This window comes from Phascolarctos cinereus, unplaced genomic scaffold (assembly GCF_003287225.1).
Source record: "Phascolarctos cinereus isolate Bilbo 61053 unplaced genomic scaffold, phaCin_HiC Scaffold_1;HRSCAF=81, whole genome shotgun sequence".
NCBI lineage: Eukaryota > Metazoa > Chordata > Mammalia > Diprotodontia > Phascolarctidae > Phascolarctos > Phascolarctos cinereus.
In genome coordinates this window covers 8,826,286-8,847,413 of record NW_027555514.1, presented here as the reverse complement: position 1 = coordinate 8,847,413, position 21,128 = coordinate 8,826,286, and the positions used below count along the sequence as shown (strand labels likewise).

At 40.5% G+C, this 21,128-nt stretch overlaps 1 protein-coding gene across 1 annotated transcript in view; it reads left to right on the top strand.

The window, feature by feature from the left end:
- Nucleotides 1-21,128, top strand: part of CRPPA (CDP-L-ribitol pyrophosphorylase A) — a 256,432-nt gene that overhangs the window by 109,671 nt on the left and 125,633 nt on the right.

Sequence of the window (21,128 nt, the reverse complement as noted above, 5' to 3'; positions counted from 1 at the left end):
CTCTATTATCTTTTTGTATTTTTAATTGTTGGTGATTTTAGCAATTTGTGCTATTGCTGGATTTGAGGAGATGTCCAAACCAGTCTGTCAAGTGACTAGCTCTTACTAGAAAGGTCACTTCAGTCTAACAGCTGATTAATTAAGACAGACAATCACAGTAATCCCCACCCCCCAAGACTGACTTGACCAGCTGTTTGGCACTGTTTAGACATGGCCTGAGTTAGCACGCTGCCTATACAGCCGGATTCCATTAGGACATAAATCTAGATGAAACGTCAGGAAAGAGAACTCAATGAAACGAAGCAGGGACTGTCATAGCGGCGCAGAATTTAGAGCTCTGAGGGACACGGGAGGTCGTCTGGCCCGACTCCCTCATTTTACATGTGAACAAACAAGACCTCGAGAGCAGAAGTCTGTGCAAGGTGAGGCAGGCAGTGATGAGTCTAATAGGAACTGAACCAGGGTCCTTAAGGCCTTCCTATGCCTTCTAAGCTCAGCTAAAGTACCACGAGTCTGATCTGATTAACCCCAAATCATGAGGTGTATGTTTGGCTTATACCATGTCTGTTCCCCAGGTTATGACCAGCATTGGTTGGAAAATCCTAACACGTTTGCCCACTAGCATTGCGTACAGATTGGACCATGCTGAGGGACAGGTGGCTGGACCCACAGCTGAATAGGAGAGTGGAAGGGATGGCCTTCGGTGACCCCAGGTTTCTCCTTGAAATGAAGGCCCATCTTATAAACGCTGACATTCTTATGGCATTGCAGTATGGCTGTGAGATGCAGAATGCACTATTTCCAAAGAATTAAAGTGAATATTATGCAGGGGTCTTGGGAGAGATGCATGGGGAGTGTGAGCAGATGCACAAGTGACCAGTGAGGAGCCATGGAGAAAGGTCATTATGGGAGGGCAGGGAGAACTCCGCACAGCAGCTCTTTACCTGGGTAGATGGGCATGATGGTTTGGGAATTTGTTGGGTTTTGGGAGGCTACGTGTCTTTCAGTATAGTTAGTTTCTATCCTTTGTAATCCTTTGTGTTTTATTTTATTCATTTAAAAACATGATTCTGAGAAGGGGTCCATTGGCTTTATCAGGAGAGCCCAAGGACCCCATGATGCCAAAAGTGGTTGAAATCCCGTGTCTGAGGAAATTGATAGGAGAGGAAGGGCTGCTCGTGCGGTGAGGGACGACAGGTGGATGGATGTTCAGAGTGTCCCACGGGTGCTTTGTTGATGTCAGGAGGAGGTGACAAAGGCTTTTATTATGTTGGGAGAACCTTCTTTGGTGAAGTGATGGGAAGGTATGGACAAGAGTAGTCCAGGATGGGTGGGTGTGGATGAGCTCTGATCTGCATCCCATCTGAGGGAGCTTCCAGTAAGATCCATAAGATGGTAGCTCTAGCTGAGTATTGAGTGTGGTTGCTATTTCTCCCACTTCCTCCATTGTACCACCATGTTGTCTTTCTTGATATGATGTCATTTCCTTCAGGAGTCCCCTGTTTCATTTCTGTCTTTGAATCTTCTTGGCTTAGCACAATGCCTGGCATACAGTTGGTGTAAATAAGTGGTTATTGATAGCTTGAGCCCAGCGATTTAGCCAGCATTGTCTTCAGTGCTTCTTGTGTGCAAGGCACCAGGAACTTTCCCCAGGACCTTGTGGTGACATGGAGATGGAGCTGGGTTCTCGAAGTGTAGGCTACCTGAGGGTAAACCCTGGGAGTGCTCCATAGCTAGAAAGGCTCCATGGGTGGGCTTCTAGGACGGTGCCATTGCCAAGGCCCAGCCTCACTCATCAGCCAGAGGATGATGACTTTTTCTGGCCCAGCCTCTCAAAGGCCATTTATCAAATAGGGCTTTCTCCCCTGAGGGAGATGCACAGATGGAACCAGATACCATTCCTTCTCTCAAGCAGCCTCTGGTCTGGTGGGGGAGATCAGAGAGAGAGAGGCACAGAACACTGCCCTGTGCCCCTCGTCCAGAGGTATAAAGTCCCCTGAAGTCTGGATGAATGGAGTGAGCAGCCGCGTGAATGCCACAGCATCTGAGATGAAGGAGGGTCCCGGATGGGGAAGCGGCTTGAGGGCACAGCCTCCGTGGCCTTCACGCACCTGACGCCTTGGTGATCATGGCCTGGAGAAAGTCCCGTCTGCGGAGCCCTTGATGGAGAGCTACGAAGCTGTGACACTTGAGACTTTCACCTTGAGGACAACAGTTGGAGGCAGGTGGAAGAACGAAGAGGTGATGACCGTGTCCTGTTCCCAGTCCAGGGGCCCTCACTAGGTTTAATTTTTCATGAATAAATTTCACAAGGCCAATAGTCAGCCTAGAGGTGACCCTGCATGCCTCTGGCCAGTCCCACCCTGCTGGACAACTTGGAGGACGAGGCCAGTGATGTTTGTCTGACCAAACTGTACTGGGGGAGCCTCATCACCAGCTTGGTCCCAGGGGGATAAACCTTTCCATCACAGCAACTCAGGATTGCCATTTAACAGAGTATAATATTTTACCATTTAGAGGAATGTAATCTTCTTGAGGGCAAGGACTCTGTCTTTTATATCTGAATCCCCAGCCCCTGACATAGCTGCTTCATTGATGAAATGTAAGCTCCTCCAGGTTAGGGACTGTTTTGTTTTTGTCTTTGTCGAGTTCAGAGCCTGGCACACAGTAGGTACTTAATAAATGCTTGTAAACGGATGGATCTCCTAAGGGGTTGCCATTTTTTCCTGGTGGAAGCTTAACCCTTTCAAAGCTGCAGTGGGTTTACAATCTCCTTAATATAGCTGTTCCCATCAACGATACAGATTGCAGCTTCTCCATGGCTGCCCATCCTGTGTGAACTGAGCCTTGTCTGTGTTATGTCCTCCCCTGACAGTGTGTGCCAGGGACCCATCTTCAAGATCTCCTGCATTATGGGGGGAGTAGAAGGTGTATACTGCCAAGAAAACCGTGAATCCTTGAGGTATTACAATTGAATTATATATCTGTCTGCAGACGTGGATGCACAAAATGTCCCTTCTCAACAGAGAATTTCGGTGTTGAAAGAGAAGTGCCCATGGTCTGTTTCTGGATATGAATCCTCAGAGAGAAGGATGGAGCTTGGGCCTGGTTCCTAAGAGATGGGGACCCTCTGCTCTTGACCTGGTTGTCTTTTCTCTGCTGACAGCCCTTCCTAGCCCTTCCAACCAGTCTCGGTCTCTTTGTCCAAGGCTACAAAACTCATCTAACAGTCTTGCAAAAATCTAGTGAAACAGAAATGCCTGTTTTTTTGATTTTTTTTAGTCTCAAATCATAGATTTATTTGTTTCTTTCTCTCCCTTTTTTGAATCTGGGGCCTAACATAGCGCCTGGTCATAATAGATGCCTAAGAAATATTTTTCCAATGGTTCCCTTTGTTAGTTTGTGAATATTTCAAGAAGAGTTAAGGACTATGGCTATCCAAAGTGCCCATGGGCTTAGAATTCAAACCCTGGTCCTGTTCTTACTGGCCTAGGCCACATGCTTCTCTGGCTTCACAGATGCCTTATTCCCCTGGTCGGGGAAAATCAGTTGGTCTGTTTTTCTGTCTTTCTCTTTCTCTCTTTCTGTATATCTCTATGTAAATGCGTATATACTTACACATATGTACATATACATATATTTAAGCTTCCTTTCTCAGGTCCCCTTTGGGTGCTTCGATCAGACCTGTCTTTAGGAACTTTCCAAGTAGCATACAATTTGGGGACGTTAATGAAAAAAACAAATAACCTACCAGTGGCAGGAAGGTCTTAGTCCTAGGCCATTTTTTTTAACTTGTTTTTAGGGGGTGGGGTAAGCCCCTGGCATTTCCTGGCTAAATTAACAGTATAAATAACCATTTAACAATTCTGAATTCTTTGCATCTGAGGTCATAACAAGAATCCATTTTGAGTTGAAAGATATGAGTTGATAAAATAATTCTTACCTAGGGTGTGGAGTGAAAAGAACTGACTGTTTGAATGTCTTTGATGAGCTCATAGACTGAGAGTGGCTTATGTAAGCTCGAGTTTCTTTTATGGGTCATGGAAGAGCCCAGGGGAGTCCTGACCAAGGGACTGCTCATGGCACCCATGAGAGTGGTCATTCTGTGGCCTGCAGAGGGCTCTCTGTGCTTCAGCTCATTTTTCAGAAGATGACTGCTGTCAGACGTAATGCTTTTCTGCTGAGAAAGCTTTATGACAGCTATGGATTAGGAGTTTACCTCATTCCCTCCCTTGAAGGGAATGAAGAAGCCTGGCTGTAGCTGCCATTGATTTTCTGGTCTGCCCTTGGAATCGAAGTGGCCTGAGTAACAACAAAAACAAAGTCCAAGACCTTGGTATTAATGCAATGAGTGCGTCAGTGGTTGGGGCAGTGGTCGAATGCTTTGCAGCCCAAAGAGAACTGGTTACCTGCACAGGAGGCTGATGGGTTCTAAAATAATTTATTTTCTAATTTATCTAAACTATTGGTAACTGTTGGCAAGCTGGGCGGGTTCAGTTTGGCTCGGGGAAGCTGCATTGGAGTCCAAAGGAGGAGGGTTCCAATCTTGCCTGTAATCCTTGAAGCTGTTGAGTAATCTTGGGCAGGATGTTTCATCTCTCCAAGTTTCTATTTCCTAATCTATAAAGCGAGGTGGATTTTACTTGTGCTGTCTGCTTTATAGAACTGTGAGTCTCCATTCAGATAATGTGTATAAACTATAAACATCAAAGTACTCATATAAAGGCCAGCTGTTTTAATGACTTTTTTGTGGTGGCTTGTTTTTTGGAGTGGACCTCAGATTTAATTAATTAATATAGGGAAGCCTCAGGTGAGGAAACTACCTCTGCCTGTGGGGTCTGGTACTTGCTCTGCCGCTTAGTGGCCGATTAGATTCACCTGGGCCCTGAGAGATTAAGAAGTTTGCAAAGAATTAGAGGTGACAGCATGGAGGGAGTGATAGTGGCACATTCACTCCATATGTTTCAGTGTATTAAGATTTTGGAATTTGTAAGCTCCTAATTGAGTAGACTTACAGATTGTGTTACCTCGTTTTTAACTAAAGTAGTCTTTAAAAAAAGGACAAGTGGCTTTAAAATATTCTAGCACACACATGATGGACTCAAGATAGTACTATTAATGCAAAAGCAAAAGTAAATGAAAATATGACAGATTTAACACTTCTACTCCTAGTACAAGCTATTTGTCAGCAACATTACAAAGAAAAATAAAGCAATGATGATTTAATCAGATCTGAGGAAAATTTGACAAGAATACAAGACCATCAAAATATCATTTGAAATACAGATTTGTGTCAATCAATAAACATTTATTCAGTACCTACTAGGTTACAGGCACCATGTTAAGTCCTAGGCATACAAAAAGAGGTAAAACACAGTCCCTGCCCTCAAGAAGTTCACAGTCTAAAGGGGGAGACAACATATAAACAAATATATATATGAAGCAAGCTATAAGAAATAATAATTAGAGGAAAGGCTCTGGAATTAAGAGGGGTTGGGGAAGGCTTCCTGTAGAAGATGGGATTTTCATTGGGACTTACAGGAAGCCAGAGAGGTCAGTGGTCAGAGGAAAGGAGGGGGAGTGTTTTTGAGGGATATGGCAGATGTGAGATTGACAGGCCTTGGCAACAGCTTGGATATGGGGGGGATGGAGTGTGAGAGATAATGAGGAGTCCAAGATGAGCTAGTTTGTGAGCATGTGGACCTGGGAGGATGGTGTTGCCTTCTCCACTAATAGGGAAGGTAGGAGGGGGACAGGATTTAGGAGGAAAGAAAAAGATTCAGTTTGGGACATATTGAGTTTAAGGTGTCTACTGGAGTCCAGTTTGAGATGTCTGAAAGGCAGTTGGAGATGTGAGATTGGAGATCAGCAGAGAGATTGGAGCAGGATGGGTAGATTGGAGAATCATCGGCGTAGAGATGGTCATTACATCCATGGGAGCCAATGAGATCCCCAAGTGATGTGGTCTAGAAGGAGGAGAGGAAAGGGCCCTGGACAGAGCCCAGAGAGACATGTACAGTTAGAGGGCATGATCTGGAAGAGGATCCAGCAAAGGAGACAGAAAAGGAGCAGTCAGGGAGGTAGGAGGAAAACCAGGAGAGAGGGGTGTCCTGAAAACCTCTAGAGAAAAGAATGTCTAGGAAGAGAGAGTGACTAACAGTGTCACAGGCTGCAGAGAGGCCGAGGGGAGTGAGGACTGAGAAAAGGCCGCTGGACTTGGCAACTAAGAGATCGTTGGTCACTTTGGAGAAAGTGGAATCATGAGGTCGGAAACAGGATTGTAAGGGGTTAAGAAGAGAGTGAGAGGAGAGAACCGTGGAAGAACCTACTGTAGAAGTTTAGCTACAAAGGACAGAAGAGATAGAGGATGATATTGTCAATGTTCAACCTAGTCCTTCGTATGGATAGTGTCTTGAGCTATTAGCTAATGATCATATGAAGCTGTCACCATTAGCAAGACTTTTAACAGCTTTTGTTGTTGAAAATTATGTAAGTCATAAAAGGAAAATTTGTATTTAAATTTGGAAATCTAAGTTTTTAAACTTTAAAAATGTTCAGAAGCACTTCAATGGATTTTGAATCCTTTTGTTGAAAATATAAAAGTCCAGCACCTTCCAATTAGTTTGTAAGAACAACTGATTGACATCAGGGAAAATAAAAATTGACTAGTCACTTTCACACATAATCTTTGCCTAATTGGTGGGTGGGATTGACTAATGAGGATCTCAATATAGTCAGTGCAACCAATCACACATTTCTCACTTTGTGAGGCATTTTTTTTCCCAGCTCTAACAGTGATTAAAACCAAGCATTGGAATAAATAATTGGTCGGTCACAAAGAGTCATATTGAAATTTTCCACATAATGAAGCATATTCAGTCACATTGCTCTAGGTAAAAATGGCATTATTAATAACTTAACTGAAAATGAAATGTTTTTATATTACTAATAACATTTAAAAATATAAACTATGTTGTGGGGTATGTGCATTGCCATAGAGGTTATGTGTATGTTCACATGGATTTGTTAGAATGGGGCTCCCAGGGAGGCATCGTTTGGAATCTCCTCTTTAAGGAGACTGTGATTCCTGCTTGGAGGAGGCAGGAGAATGGAGCCCCAAGGTTGGCTGCCCTGCTCTCCTTGGATGGTGGGTATTGAACTTGAATTATGTCTCTCTGCCTCCCTAAATATGGCGAGTCTAGGAGAAATTATTTCATCCTTATATTCAAGCCGCTTACTTAGTCACTTTAAAGGGAAGGGGATGTCTCTGCCTTCTATCTGGAGATTTGACTTCCTCCCCACCATGTTAATTACACAAAGTACCATTATGCATAGTCAAGTATCACTAAAAAGATATCATTTATCCAAGAAGAAAGCAAGCAGGAATCAGACAAGTTATACAGATTAGAATATGCCAGATAATATGCAGAGTGAATGAGATGTGTCATTCAAAGTGAGATGTCTGAGAGAGGTAGAGAGAGAATTTCTTTTTTCAAGGGGAATTTTCCTGAAATTTCCAGGGAGGGAAGCTGGAAATCAGGGACATGTTGAGATACCAACTACTCATCATATCTCCTGCTCCCCAAAGTCTTTTCTCCTCCCTGAAGAAAGAAAGGGATTGTGCTTGTCTTCCCCTAAAGCTGAAAGCAAGAAGACTGTTTGGTCCTTTCTCTCTCCAGCTTTTTCCAGCTCTGCTCTTTGTGCAGGTACACAGGGGTGAGCAGCTATTCTTTTTCTTAATGAGGAGATCTTATGCAAATGTACCAGACTTGAACTCTGGGTCACAATTCTTTATTTCATCTTTATGAGTTATTTTTTTCTGGTACCTTTGATTTTGTACGTGTTTTATAATGTGTTATATTAGGTTAATACAACTCTGAATGTATATTTATATATAAATATGCACATATTGGGGTATCTGCTGAAACTTTCTTACTGATGGGGTATATACTAAAATGTTCTTTGTTTTATATAGAAACTAGTTGTGGAAAGGGAAATTTACTTGCAGAAATACAGGATATATTATCTTTTCCTTAGTCACAGAAGATCAGATATAGAAACCTCAAGGAATGTTGAGAAATTATTTTTCAATAATAGAAGAATTTTAAAACATGACTTAAAGCATAATGGTATGATGAAAAGTGTGTTTGACTTGGCCAGGCAAGATGCAGCCTTGGTGTCCCTTCTCCAACAAAGCATGTCCTTTTCTTATTAAAATGACAAAAAATCTTTTTGAACAGCATGACTTTGGGGATTATTTGTTTCAAGCACCATCTTATTAATTACAATTAGAATATATGACAGATATACTTCCCAAAGGTATTTACCACTGAAATAGAGCTGCCTTGCAAGTGAAAGAGGGGTTCCCTACAGTTGGTATACATCTTCCAGGTGTTCCTGTTTGGGGTTGATGTTATACTTGAATACATCATTTGGGATATTCAGAGGCTTCCTCAGTGAGATCTTTGATCATTCACTCAGCCTAACAAAACTTGTAGGACAAACTAAATGAAAAATGCCTTGGATTCATACTACAATTTGCTCTTCTGTGGTAAGTCAGTCAGTATCTAAGTATATGTATCTGATAACGAACAATGAACTGATTTTTAAAAATTGAGTGTAAGAAGAGAGTAGATTGGATAATGCTTGGGAGATTACGTTTGGCTTTTGACTCCCCCAAGTGGCTCCTTGACCCAAAGATCCATCTCTTCAACACAAATTTTTTTTGATCATGATGTATCATTGTAGATCTGAGAACAACATGGTTTTTCAGGAACCAACATGGTAGGTGGTTCAAAGGCCAACTGAGATTAAGTATACTGGGTACACATTGTCTCCACTGATGACTATGCTCAAGAGATGATTGAGTTGCTGAGGAGATGTCATTAGAACTTGTAGATGTAAATACGGTATTTGGGTCTTTAAAAAGAGATTTGAAAAAAATAGTGACTTTACACATAGAGCTTAGAACACAAGACAGTTGAATTTGAGGGTATAAAAGTGCTGGAAAAGATCTCAGAGATGCTTTGGTCCAATCACTTCATTTTACAGATGAGAAAATTGAGGTCCGAAGAGATAAAGTCACTAGCTCAAGGTCAGCAGGTAGTGTTAGATGTTGTATTTGAGCCAGCTCCTCAGATATCAGGGCCAGTGTTCTTCTTCCTCTTCCCCCTTTTTTTTTTTTTTGCTTTTTGGTGAGGTAAGCAGGGTTAAGTGACTTGCCCAGGCTCACACAGCTAATAAATGTCAAGTGCCTGAGGTCTTATCTGAACTCAGGTCCTCCTGACTGCAAGACCAGAGCTCTATCCACTGCACCGTCTAGCTGCCCCAATGTCTAGTGTTCTTTCAAAAGAAAAAAATTAATATTATTTTATTATATATTGTTATAATATATCATGAATTAATATAATTATTATTTATTAATTCAATTATTTCATTGATTTCAGCTATTTCATTTTTGCTTTTTTTGTTAGTAACTTCTTAGATTTTCAAATTTTTGATTCCCATGTTTAATTTAGTTTTTGAAAATTGTTGATTTCAATTTTTTTTTTGTTTTGACTCTTTCTTTTCTTAAGGAAAGTATATACCTCTAGTATAAAATTAAAAGGAATCCTTTGGTTAAATGTAACAAGTTTCATATGTTGTCTCAATATTTTCATTTGTATTGATGAAATTTTTTTTAAATGATTTGTTCTTTGGACTATCAGTTCTTTAGGATTAAACTAGTCTTCAATTATTTTTCAATCTTTCCTTCAGTGGTCCTTTGTAGAATATAATTTTTATTTCATTGTCATCAGTAAAGGATATGTGTAATAGTTCTGCTCTTTCATATTTGCTCATGAGATTTTTATGCTTTAATACATGCTTAACTTTTATAACAATGCCATGCAGTACTGAGAAATATATGTACCCCTTTCTTTTCCCATTAAGTAAATATCAATGATCCACTATATCTAACTTTTCTAAAAATTCTATTAAGGTTCTTATTGCATTTCTTGTCTATTTTTATTTTTTTTCACAGATAGAGACTTTATTTTTTAAAAATTTGCACATTTTTATTATTCAAAAGATGGAATAAAATTTTAAGTGTTTTTGTTTGTTTATTTGATTTTTTTTTCAAATAATATTTTATTTTCCCTCAATTGCAAGTAAAAACAGATTGTAACATTCATTTTTTTTATTTAAAATTTGTGTTCCAAATTCTATTCGTCTCTCCCTCTCTTACCCCGCTCTGAGAAGGTAAGCAATTTGATATAGGTTATACATGTGCAATCGTGCAAAACATTTCCATGTTAGGCATTTTGTGCAAGAAAACTCAAACAAAAGAAAAAGTGAAAAATAGTATGCTTCTGTCTGTATTCAGATATCACAGTTCTTTCTGTGAAGGCAGATAGCATTTTTCATCATTAGTCCTTTGGGATTCTCTTGGATCATTGTATTGCTGAGAGTAGGTAAGTCATTCACAGGTGTTCATTGTATAATATTGCTATTACTGTGCACATTTTCCTGGTTCTGCTCACTTCACTCTCTATTCATGTAAATCTTTCTAGGTTTTTCTGAAATCATCCTGCTTGTCATTTCTTACAGCATAGTAGTACTCTATTATAATCACATACCACAACTTGTTCAGCTGTTCCCCAGTTGATGAACGTGCCCTCATTTTCCAGTTCTTAACCACCAGAAAAAGAGCCACTGTAAATATTTTTGTTGAAATAGTCTCCCCTCACCCACTTTAAATCTCTTTGGGACACAGACCTAGTAGTTGTATTGCTGGATCAAAGAGTATGTACGGTTTATAGTCTTTTGGGCATAATTCCAAATTGCTCTCCAGAATGGTTGGATCAGTTCACAACTTCACCAACCATACATTAGTGTTCCAGTTTTCTCACATTCCACTCTAACATTTATCATTTTCCTTTTCTGTCATATTAGCCAATCTGATAGGTTGAAGTGATACCTCAGTTTTTCAAATTTGTATTTCACTAATCAGTAGTGATTTGGAGCATTTTTTTTTAATGTGACCATAGATATAGATATCTTTGATTTCCTTGTATGAAAACTGCCTGTGCATATCCTTTGACCATTTATCAACTGGAGAATGATGTATTCTCTTATGACTCATTTTTCTCTATATTTGAGAAATGAGGCCTTTATCATAGATACTTACTGTAAATTTTTTTTACCCAGTTTTCTACTTTCCTTCTAATTATGGTTGCATTGGTTTTGTTTGTGCAAAGCCTTTTAAATTTTATATAATCAAAATTATCCATTTTACATTTTATAATGCTCTCTATAACTTCTTTGGTCTTAAATTCTTCCCTTACCCAGAGATCTGACAGGTAAACTATTCCATGCTTTCCTAATTAGACTTTTTATGTCTAAATCATGTACCCATTTTGACCTTATATTGGTGTACAGTGTGAGATGTTAGTCTATACCTGTTTCTACCATACTGTTTTCCAGTTTTCCCAGCAGTTTTTGTCAGATAATGAATTTTTGTCACAAAAGCATCAATCTTTGAGTTTATTAAATAGCAAATTATTATGGTCATTTACTATAATGTATCATGTACCAAATATATTCCATTGATCCACCACTCTATTTGTTAGCCAATATCAGATTGTTTTGATAATTATCATTTTATAATACAGTTTGAGATCTGGTACATGTAGGCCACATTTTTCACATTTTTTTTCATCAGTTTCTTTGATATTGTTAATCTTTTGTTATTTCGGATCAATTTTGTTATTTTTTCTAGCCCTGTGAAATAATTTTTGGTGGTTTGATTGGTATGGTACCGAGTAAGTAGATCAACTTAGGTGGAATTGTCATCTTTATTATATTGGCTCAGCCTACCCATGAGCAATTCATATTTTTCTTTTTCTTTTTTTTTAAGGTCTGACTTTCTTTATGTGAAAAATGTTTTTTAGTTATATTCATGTAGTTCCTGTGTTTGTCTTGGTAAATAGACTCCCAAGTATTTTGTATTGTCTATAGTTATTTTAAATGGCACTTCTCTTTCTATTTCTTTTCCTGCCCGTTTTTGAAATTAGATTTGTCTAACTCTGATATAGATATATTGAGGTCTTCAAATATTACCAATCTACTGCCAATTTCTCCCTGTTACTTACCTTACTTTTTGAAAAGGATTTATATGCTATGCCATTTGTTACATATATGTTAGGTATTAAATTTAATTTATTATCTATGGTACTTTTAAGCATAGTGTAGTTTCCCTGTTTATCTCTTTTAATCAAGTCTAATATTGTTGTCATCTTGTCTGAAATCATGATTGCTATCCTTACTTTTTTGAGTTCAGATACAGCATATTACATATTGTTCCAGACTCTTATTTTAATCCTTTGTGAATCTTTATGTTTTTTTTCCCTTTTTAAAAAATTTTATTAATTTATTTTGATTTATCAACAATCACTTCCATATGCTTTTGAGTTGAAAATTTTTCTCCCCCTTCCTCTCTCCCCCCCGTCCCCAAGACGGTGCACAATTTGATATAGGCTTTACATTTACATACCCATTAAACATATTTTCATATTAGTGAAGTTGTAAGTAAAAATTAAAAGCAATAGGAGGAACTATCAGAAAGATGAAACAAAACTCAACAGAAGGTAAAAATAAATGGTAGTGATTAGACTTCCATAGTTCTTTCTTTGGATGTGGACAGCATTTTCCATCCTGAGGCTTCTGGAGATGTCTTAGATCCTCTTAATGCTGAGAAGGGTTCAGTTTAACATTCTTAGTCATCGCATAATGTGGCTGTTATTATGTACAAAGTCCTCCTGGTTCTGCTCACTTCACTCAGCATCAGATCATACAAGTCTTTCAGGTTTTTCTGAAGTCAGCCTGTTCATCATTTCTTCTAGCACAATAGTATTCCATTACATTCATATACCACAACTTGCTCAGCCATTCCCCAATTGATGGGCATCCTCTCAATTTCCAATTCTTTGCCACCACAAAAAGAGCTGCTATGAATATTTTTGTACATGTGGGTCCTTTTCCCATTTGTTTGATCTCTTTCGGATATAGCCCTAGAAGTGCTATTGCTGGATCAAAGGGTATGCACATTTTTGTAGCCCTTTGGGCATAGTTCCGAATTTGTGAGCCTTTATGTTAACAGATCATCTCAGAAAGCAGTTATTAAAAGCTTATTGTATACTAGGCACTGTTGTTATTGTTCAGCCATTTCAGTTGTATCCCACTCTTCGTGACCCCATTTGGAGTTTTCTTGGCAGAGACACTGGAGTGGCTTTCCATTTCCTTCTCCAGCTCATTTTCTAGATGAAAAGACTTGGGAAACCAGGGTTAAGTGACTTGCCCGGGGTCACCTAGAAGGTAAGAGGCCAACTTGGAACTCAGGAAGACAAGATTTGCTGACTACAGGCCCAGCACTCTATCCACTGTACCACCTAGCTGCCAGGCGCTGTGCTAACCAGTGTTTTCAGTGTGTTTTGTTATGAACAACAAGTTGTTGGATTCTGCTTTCTAATCCATTCTGTTCTTCTCCATTTTGTGGGTGAATTCATCCCATGCACATTCATATTTACAGTAATTAACTCTGTGTTTTTCTTTCTTCTCTCTCCCCTTTACAAAGAAGAGGGCTGTGAGAGTAAGTGAATCCAGCACTAATGATCTGTGCTTTACCCAATGTGTTCTGCTTTTCTTTCCTTATCCATAGGCCAACAAAGGTTATTAGCTTCTTCCCCCTTTTCAACCTCACCTCATGCTTTACCTTCTGAAGCTGGAGTTTGTTTTTCTCATGATTAATCCCCCCTTGAATCTACCTGTCCTCTTGTTTCCTTGCTGACGTGTGTGTGTGTGTGTGTGTGTGTGTGTGTGTTCTGCCCTCCTTTGATCAGTCAGTTCAAATGAAATACAAGTTAAAAGGACATATGTTGCCCCAGTGCCTCCCTCATTGTCTGTATGGTCTTCCCCACCCAGTCTCCAGCTCTTGTGGGACAGAGCTGGGTAGCATCGCTCTCCTTCACTTTACTGTCTTTGCTATGGCTCCTTCCATTATAGTTTGCTTTATCTCATACTCATCCTGGGATCCTGCCAACAGGGAGAGAATTTTGACTTTGATGATTCTCCGCAACCTAAAATTTTGAATCTAAGCTTTGAGACCCAGAAGGGAGTGGGAGTGGCCTGGATGTTAGAATAAGTCCCCCACAAGCAGACAGTGTCTTCTATGTTGAATGTGTTCCCTGTCCTTCCTGAGCAGAGGCAAGAGAAGTCATGAAGAAGTGTGTGACCATGAGGGCAGAAGAAATCCCAGAGTCTCAGTGTGGGGTGGTCTAACACATACCTGACAAAGAGCAAAGAGCCCTCTCTCTAACCTACTCAATAAAGACCATTCCCCCTCTGCTTGGTATCCTTTGTTCCTCATTCCCTCCCAATACAGCCCTTTCCACTGTTGGGTAGATCTCTGGGTGCCTGGCATACAGTAGTTGCTTAATAATTGATTAATTAGCAAGTTTGATCTTCTGTCAAGCTTTAGTTTTCTGCTCAGCAGCTTCTGGGTCTGCCCTCTGGGAACAAGAAGTGTCTAACTCTTTTCATGGAACAGCCCTTCAGATACATGAAAATTGATATCAGGAGCTCCCTCCATTTTTTCTTCTGTAGGCTGAACAGCCTTGGCTCCATCAACTGGTTTTCAGATGGCATGGTCTCAGTCAAGCCTCTTCACCATCTTGATTGCTGTCCTTTGCATCCTCTCCTATTACTGCCCTTCCAAAAAAGGAACATCCCAGAGGAATCACACTGCAGAGGATGCCAGAGGTGAAATGCACTATTTCTGCTCCTTCTGTTCTGATATTAGCGAGTGGTTTTCCATTTCCACCAAAGCCCAGAGTATTAGAATGAGGCATCAATCCTTAACTCTCGTTGTTACTGCCCGTAGCAGAAGCAGTCTTCACATTTTGCATGTTTTACAGAAAATGTTGTTAATTACCATTTTATCCCTGCCGAGAATCAGAGAATATATCATAAGAGAGCATGGGCTAGCAATGGCATATGTTTTAATTGCTATGTGTATTTCTAAATTATGCAGTGATATTTCTATTTATATGCAGAGTTTTATATACAAGTTATAAAATTATATTTTGCTATGAAAGAGCTTAATCTTTTAAAGATAGTAGCACATAATTCTAGGGCCTCCAGACCACATTTATTGTGAGATGGAGGATGAAAGTCTAAACTACTGAGGATGCCAAGGTACTGTCTCTCAGCGATTTCTCAAACCTGTGGGCACATGACCCAAAACTATGAGGATGCTTTACCGATCTGAAAGCTGTCACTTGTGTTGATCAGTCTCCCATTTCTGTTCCTGCAGACACCCATGTCTACAATGCCCTTGGGCTTCCTTGTTGCCTTTCAGAGACCTTTTTCTTCTCAGGTGCAGCATCGCTGCATATTTCCTACCCCCACCCAATCCCCATTTTCATCTGAAAGTGATTTCTTTCTCCTTTAGTTTTCTTTGCAACTTACTCTTTGCTCTGTAGTATCTTTGCTAATAATAGAGTGTATGCTCCTTGAAGGCAGTGATAAGTAGTCTTCTTCTTCATCCTCCCAATACATTGCAGAGCCTCCTGGCCGAGAACCGTTACCATGGAAATGGACATCCCCACGGAAAGTACCGAGTGGATACAGGATGTTTGTTGCTTCTGTCATGATATGTGTGTAGATGGACAAGCTTTAGAGGTTTTTTTTTTTGTGTGTGTGTGTTTTAGTGAGTATGAATATATGCACTGATCTGAGTCCAGAATTAAACAGGAGGAGGAGAGCAGGTTGGCTTGCCTTTAGGAAGTTGCAGACCTCCTTTAATGACCTCAAGCTTCTCCTTGAGACAAAGACCTATCTTTTTTTTTTTTTTTTTGAGGTAGTAAGGGTTATGTGACTTGCCCAGTGTCACACAGCTAGTAAGTGTCTGAGGCCAAAATTGAACTCGGGTCCTCCTGACTCCGGGGCCAGTACTCTATCCACTGTGCCACCTAGCTGCTCCAGATCTATCTTCTTTAATACTGATTCTCTGCCAGTGTCAGTATCTAAACAGTTACAAATGAATATATTACAAAGGGCAAGGGAAAAACATCTGGCGTAATGAGCAAACTGGAGCATTTGACCAATGAGGTGTTTTCAGAGAACTATGTGATTGAAAAAGAAGATGGTTCTCTAATTTGTTTATGATGTGACCTTGTAGGTCAGCTGGTCAGCTTGTATATATCAAGCACTTACTATGTATGGAGCACTATTGTCATTGTTGTTTGTCCTTCATTTTCAAAAAGGACTATGACATCAAGGAGGCAATGCCATGACATGCAAGTGGATTGGATTTAAGTGAGGGAGGCTGTGCAAAGTCACCAGCATTCTCTGCTCTGGAGCCATTTGGGTTGAGTGGCAAGATATAGATCAGGAGGACTGGAGATGGCCCTGTATGTAATGGGAGATCTTGGTCTTTTTAAGTTAAAAGGCTAGGTAAGAAGTGAGGCAGTGAATGGCCTCCTTACCTAGTTAAAACAAAATCAATATGGGAGGGGAAGACCCTCAAGGTTTCTGGCTGAAAGAGATTCAATTGCTATTTACATTCACTCTGTACTGAGCTCTGGGGATACATGGAAAGGCAAGAGATAGTCCCTGCTCTCAGGGAGCTCACATTCTAATTGGGTAGACAACATACAAGCAACTGTGCACACGTACAAGATGGATAAAAGAGAAGTCTAGGTCGCATGTCCATTTGGAGTCTGTCTTGGTACAAGCCGTGAGATGCTTGACCAAATCTCATTTCTTCCATGTTTCTATCCAATTTTTCTCAACAGTTTCCATTGAATAGTGAGTCTTTATTCCAATTACTAGGATTTTTGTGTTCATCGAACAGAAGGCCACTTGATTAATTTGTTTTTGTATATACATAAAACCTATCAGGTCTCTGGATATAGATAAATTTGATTACACAAAATTAAAAAGTTTTTGCACAAACAAATCCAAAAAATGTAAAATTAAAAGAGAAGCAGCCCATTGGTGAAAATCTTTTCACTAAGTTTCTCTGATAAAGGTTTTATTTCCATGATATATAAGAAGCTGATTCACATTTAAAGGAATAAGAGCCATTCCCCAACTGAAAAAGGGTCTAAGCATATGCAAAGGCAGCTCTCAAGGAAAGAAATATTTATGGTTGTATCCAAATCACTCATAATTAGATAAATATAAAATAAAGTAATTCTGGAATTCCACAGCACACCCGATAGACTGGCATTGATGGAAAAGGAAAGGAGAGTAACAAATGTTGGTGGGGAAGTAGGCAAACTAACTGGTGAACCTGTAAATTAGTGTAACCATTGTGGAAACCAATTTGGAATTATATATGAGAAGCCACTAGGTCATGTGTAGAGCAGTGAGTAGAAGCACAACTTGCCCGATAATATCAATATTATAAAAGTGAATTGTGTTGAAGAGTTTTATAAATTGATGAAGAATGAAATGATCAGGAATAGGAGAACAATTTATAAACAGCAACACCGTGGAGATTTGTGATCAGTGCTATGGTCATCCAAGATTCCAGAAAATTGATGATGAAACATGTGATCCATTCCACAGCGGTGATGGATTTAGGGTTCAGCCTGATACACACACACACACACACACACACACACACACACACACACACACATTTAAACAGAGTCAATGACGGAGTTTGTTTTACTTGACTCAATATTTACTACAAGAAATTTATTTTTCTTTTTTCCAGTGAGGTAGGAGTTGGGAGAAAAAGAAACTAGATTTCTGTTCATTTAAAAGAATTTAATGAAATGCCTCCCCCCCCCAAAAAAAAAAAACAAAAGAGATTGGCTGGTCCCATGAAGGCCATTTCTCGTGTGCTTTTTGGCATGGCTTCCTGATGGGCCAGCCTGTGTAGCTGCGTTGCCCACTTGGAGGACTCTTTTTCTTGGGATAGACATGCCAGCCAGTCACAGGATCCTGTATAATCTTTTGGTTATGGGCTCTTCTTAGGTATACCATCTTGCCCGTTGAATTTGGAGGTTTTGCTTCCTTATTCCAGATGGTTGTGGTCCAGTCATTCAATATGAAGCTGGCTCTGCCTGTCCCGATCATGATATCGCGCCCAGGGCTTTTCACTCTGAATGGTTCATGGTTTTTGCCATTTCTAGTTCAGCATCTAGACCCTGCCATGTCTCCCTAAAGTTAATTTACTTTATTACTGGGCCCTTGAGTGGGGCTGAACAGATAGTTTAGGCAGAGAGAAGCAAAAAGGTCTGCTGAGAAATGACTCATTTGCTAGAGATTCGTTTTGCGTGTAAATAAATTCGGAAGCAAAGCTTCTCCAGAGCTTTTTAAAAAATGCAAATGGCTCCTCCTTGTGCTTGGCTTTAATATTTAATCAAGGAATCATATCAATTCCTCGCACGGAGGGAATGAAAGTTTTAATTGGGTTGAGAACGGTTTGGAGTAGAAAGAAAAGAGGGAAGGAGTGGGTTAGACTAATCTCTAACATCCTTTGACCCTTTCTGGGCCAGATAAGTGCCTTTGGACTGTTGGAGAGCAGCCCCGTGAGGGGAAGCAGGAGGTCCCACAGTGACATGGGAACTGAGAAGTGTCTCAGGAGGCCTCGATGGTTAAAATCCAGAGTGAGTGTCCGTGAATTGGCCAGACATCCCAGCTTGCCTTCCTTTGACCCAGTCTCTGGTTTTGAGGCCTTTGCTCTGGCCATTGTGGTTAGAGCAGGGCCTCTTCCTCCCTCTTCTGCTGGGGGCGGAGGGAAGAAAAAGGTAAGGAGGGCAAAGAGGAAAAAGGAGTAAGAGTGTGGGGGAAAGATGGACAGACAGCTTCTTTCGTCCCTCCCACTTTCTCTCTTCTCATTCTCCCTCTGCTAGAATAGGTAGTTCAGTTAATATTACTGGAGATATCCCTGTTTGAGAGCAGTTTTAGGATAGGGTGGGGCAACATCATGCCATAAGCCTAGAGAACACATTTTCAAACCAGCAGGACCTGATTTTAAGCCCTGCCTCTGACATGTCATGACTCTGGGGCCGTGGGCGATTCTCTAAGGCTATAAATAGCAAAAGAGGTCCTATGTGACAGTGGTGAAGAGAGTTCCCTCACCTGGGAGATCCCTGCCCTGATTAAATCCAGACCTTGTCCCTGCTGATCCTTTAGGATCCTTTGTATGATGAGTATGTTATTTACCTGCTGACTAAGTATTTAAGTATGTTTGCCCTGCCCCTGTAGACACATTCTGGGCTCCCTGTGGGCAGACTACAGGCACTGCATCTCTTTGGTGCCCTGTTGACTCTGGCTAGGGAAACGGTCTGTGAGAGATGGATTAACCAGCACCAGCATTTCGTGACCTGTTTTGTTTAAAAGTTTATCAGCAGATTTGGACTAATCACAACTGCCTGGTCAATGGCCAGATTAGTCAATCAAGGAGCCTTTATTAAGCACCTACTGTGTGCCAGGCATAAAAGTGTAATATTTCAGCCCTTAGGGAGTTTATATTTGATAGGCAACCATCGACACACACAAGTAAGTAGAAACTGTGTCTGAAGTACAGACAGGCTGATTGTGGAGATGCACTAGCGTTTGGGTGGGGGTGATCCCTGAAGGCCTCCTGCAGGGGCTGGCATTTGAACTGAGCTTTGAAAGAATCTCTGGTATTTAGGAGGCAGTGCATTCTGGGTATTGGGGAAGCCAGGACAAAGTCAAGGAGATAGTAGATAATGAAATGTTGTGTTTGAGGAATACCGAGCAAGCCGGTTTGGTTGGATGGTGCATAGTTGGCATGAAGGGAGGAGTGTTTGAATGGGCAGAACTTAATGATTCCATGAAAGGATGATCCTACTAGCCATAGGGAGCCATGGAAGGTTCATCATCGGGGAAGCGGCATGGTCACACCCATGTTTGGAGAGCTTGGAAAATGTGTGGAGAATGGCAGAGACTTGGATAGGGAGACCGATTGGAAGGTCATTGCGAGGTGATGGAGGCCTGGGTGACATTGGTGGTTGTGTGAGTAGAAGGAAGGGGATGGATGAAAGAGGTATTTTGGAGGCAGAAACTTAGAATCTGGGAAAATGAGTAGTCCAAAAAGACCCTGAGCTGGTAAACTTAGGTACTGGGAAGGCTTTGGGGTGGTTTCACCAGACATGGGGAACTTCGACAGTAGGGTTGGTTTTGTGTAAAAGAAAATGAGTTTGAGGTCAAGTTGCTCATGTGTCTTACAGATTGAAAGGTCTGATAGGTGGTTTGTCATGTGATAGTGGAGAGCTGAGAGTCGGCCTAGGGCTAGCTTTATAGATCCTGATTTCATTTGTGTAGAAATGATAATCAAACCCGTAGGAGATAGCGAGATTACTGAGAATAAGGGGTGGGGGGACAGACAGAGAGAGACAGACAGACAGACAGAGAGAAAGAAAGAGAGAAGAAAGAAAGAAAGAAAGAAAGAAAGAAAGAAAGAAAGAAAGAAAAGAAAGAATGAAAGAGAGAACAAAAGAAAAAAAGAAAGAATGAAAGAGAGAACAAAAGAAAGAAAGAAAAGAAAGAATGAAAGAGAGAACGAAAGAAAGAAAGAAAGAAAGAAAGAAAGAAAGAAAGAAAGAAAGAAAGAAAGAAAAAGAAAGAAAGAAAGAACGAACACAAACATGAGAGGGAGTACCCGTGGAACATCCACAGGCAGGAGGCATAGGATAGGGTGCTGATCCAGTAAAGGAGAGTAAGAGAGATTAGCCAGACAGGTAGGAAGAAAGAAGCAAGAGGAAGCAGTGTTAGTAAAATCCAGCAAGGAGAGAGTAACCAGGTGAAAGTCATTAATGGTGTCCGATGCTCTAAAGAAGTCGAGACGTATGGAGATTGAGAAAAGCCCAGGAGATAGGGCAATTAAAGGTAAATGATAACTGTAGAGAAAATGGTTTCAGGTGAGTGGTGAGGCTGGAAGCCATTTTAAAGGTGGCCGAGGCATGAGAGGATGTGGAGGCAATGAGTGTAAATGGCTTTTTCTCAGAGTTTGGCTTAGAAAGGGAGAAAAAAAGGAAGACTTTAAGGGGAATGAGAAGGTTCAAGTGAGGGATTTTTAAGGAAAAGAACAAGACGTGTAGGTTGCAAGG